The sequence below is a fragment of the Moschus berezovskii genome, chromosome X, assembly GCF_049115385.1.
Source record: "Moschus berezovskii isolate FMDL1 chromosome X, NW_MosBer_1.0, whole genome shotgun sequence".
Taxonomy (NCBI): Eukaryota; Metazoa; Chordata; class Mammalia; order Artiodactyla; family Moschidae; genus Moschus; species Moschus berezovskii.
The window spans coordinates 58,733,421-58,736,523 of NC_142488.1; the positions used below are offsets into that span (position 1 = coordinate 58,733,421).

The following is a 3,103-nucleotide window of genomic DNA, read 5'->3' on the forward strand; positions in this document are numbered from 1 at the left end:
TCTCCAACCATAGTACTAGCTTTGCTCTGGGGGGAGATCAGCTCTTCCCTTCTACCTCTCAAATGGAACACCACTGGGCTACATAGCTTCCAGAAATTTTTGCCAGCCCTTCTTAAAGATGTTTTAAAAAGAAGAGAATCAGTGAAGTTGAAAACATGGTCTAAATTAGCAGTATAATAGGGAAATATAGATTTCAAATTAAATATAGATTACAAATTAAAATGGTGACAAAGGTCCATTTGTCAAAGCTATGGCTTTTCCAGCAGTCATGTATGGATGTGAGAGTTGAACTATAAAGAAAGCTGAGCACTGAAGAATTGATGCTTTTGAATTGTGGTGTTGGAGAAGACTCTTGAGAGTCTCTAGGACTACAAGGAGATCAAACCAATCAATGCTAAAGGAAATCAGTCTTGAATATCTATTGGAAGGACTGATGCTGAAGTTGAAACTCCAATACTTTTGCCACCTGATTTGAAGAACTGACTCCTTGGAAAAGACCCTGATGCTAGGAAAGACTGAAGAAGAAGGACAAGGGGACGACAGAGGATGAGATGGTTGGACAGCATTACCAACTTGATGGACATGAGTTTGAGAAAGTTCTTGGAGTCAGTGATGAACAGGGAAGCTTAGAGTGCCACAGTCCATGGGGTTGCGAGTCAGACACAACAGAACAACTGAACTGATAGATTACAAAATGACAAAAATAGACATATTTAAATTTAGAAGAAGAAATATAAAAACAGATTAATCTCATAATCATTAAAAGCACTGAACCAGTTGCTTTAAAAAACCAAATCAATCCAATATAACATTGATGTCATAGCACAGGAGAAAGAAGTGGTCCCTATGCCAGTAGCTACGGGAAAAAAAATCAGCTAAAATTCTCCAAAACCTTAAAGGCCAAATACGGGTTAGCACATCAGTCTAAGATGACATACGGGGAATTTTCGTATTTCTTCCATAAGCCTCAAAAGTACTCATAAGAGTGCTCACTTCGGCAGCACATATACTAAAATTGGAATGATACAGAGAAGATTAGCATGGCCCCTGCGCAAGGATGACATGCAAATTCATGAAGCGTTCCATATTTTTCAACAGAAACTCTTCAGGCGAGGAAGGAATGGTAAGACATACTTAAAGTGATGAAAGAAAATAACCTACAGCCCAGACTACTGTATTCAGCAAGGATCTCATTCAAATATGAAGGAGAAATCAAAAGCTTTACAGACAAGCAAAAGCTGAGAGAATTCAGCATCACCAAACCAGCTCTCCAACAAATGCTAAAGGATCTTCTCTAGACAGGAAACACAGAAAGGGTGTATAAACTCGAACCCAAAGCAATAAAGAAAATGGCTACGGGATCATACTTATCAATAATTACCTTAAACATAAATGGGTTGAATGTCCCAACCAAAATACAAAGGCTGGCTGAATGGATACAAAAACAAGACCCCCAAATATGTTGTCTGCAAGAGACCCACCTCAAAACGAGGGACACATACAGACTGAAAGTGAAGGGATGGAAAAAGATATTCCATGCAAATAGAGACCAAAAGAAAGCAGGAGTAGCAATACTCATATCAGATAAAATAGACTTTAAAACAAAGGCTGTGAAAAGAGACAAAGAAGGACACTACATAATGATCAAAGGATCAATCCAAGATGAAGATATAACAATTTTATGCACCCAACATAGGAGCACCGCAATATGTAAGACAATTACTAACAAGTGTGAAAGGGGAAATTAACAACAATGCAATAATAGTGGGAGATTTAAATACCCCACTTACATCTATGGATAGAACAACTAAACAGAAAATTAACAAGGAAACACAAACTTTAAATGATACAATAGACCAGTTAGACCTAATAGATATCGATAGGACATTTCATCCCAAAACAATGAATTTCACCTTTTTCTCAAGTGCAAACGGAGCCTTTTCCAGGATAGATCACATTCTGGGCCATAAATCTAGCCTTGGTAAATTCAAAAAAATTGAAATCATTCCAAGCATCTTTTCTGAACACAATGCAGTAAGATTAGATCTCAATTACGGGAGAAAAACTATTAAAAATGCCAACATATGGAGACTGAACAACACGCTGCTGAATAATGAACAAATCATAGAAGAAATCAAAAGAGAAATCAAAATATGCATAGAAATGAATGAAAATGAAAACACAACAACCCAAAACCTCTGGGACACTGGAAAAACAGTGCTAAGGGGGAGATTCATAGCAATACAGGCACACCTCAAGAAACAAGAAAAAAGTCAACTAAATAACCTAACTCTACATCTAAAGCAACTAGAAAAGGAAGAAATGAAGAACCCCAGTTTCAGTAGAAGGAAAGAAATCGTAAAAATTAGGGCAGAGATAAATGCAAAAGAAACAAAAGAGACCATAGCAAAAATCAATAAAGCCAAAAGCTGGTTCTTTGAGAAGGTAAATAAAATTGACAAACCGCTAGCCAGACTTATCAAGAAACAAAGGGAGAAGAACCAAATCAATAAAATTAGAAATGAAAATGGAGAGATGACAACTGACAACACAGAAATACAAAGGATTATTAGAGAATACTATCAGCAATTATATGGCAATGAAATGAATAACCTGGAAGAAATGGACAAATTCCTAGAAAAGTACAACTTTCCAAAACTGAACCAGGAAGAAATAGAAAATCTGAACAGACCCATCACAAGCACGGAACTAGAGGCTGTAATCAGGAATCTTCCAGCAAACAAAAGCCCAGGTCCAGACGGCTTCACAGACGAATTCTACCAAAAATTTAGAGAAGAGCTAACACCTATTCTACTCAAACTCTTCCAGAAAATTGTTGAGGAAGGAAAACTTCCAAACTCATTCTATGAGGCCACCATCACCCTAATATTAAAACCTGACAAAGATGCCACAAAAAAAGAGAACTACAGGCCAATATCACTGATGAACATAGATGCAAAAATCCTTAACAAAATTCTAGCAATCAGAATCCAACAACATATTTAAAAGATCATACATCATGACCAAGTGGGCTGTATCCCAGGATTGCAAGGATTCTTCAATATCCGCAAATCAATCAACGTAATACACCACATTAACAAAC

At 36.9% G+C, this 3,103-nt stretch overlaps 1 non-coding gene across 1 annotated transcript; it reads left to right on the forward strand.

The window, feature by feature from the left end:
• The first annotated feature begins 985 nt into the window (after positions 1-985).
• Positions 986-1,092, forward strand: LOC129535371 (U6 spliceosomal RNA). The gene has a single exon (XR_008681633.2). It is a non-coding gene; the product is annotated as a U6 spliceosomal RNA (small nuclear RNA).
• The last annotated feature ends 2,011 nt before the right edge of the window (positions 1,093-3,103 follow it).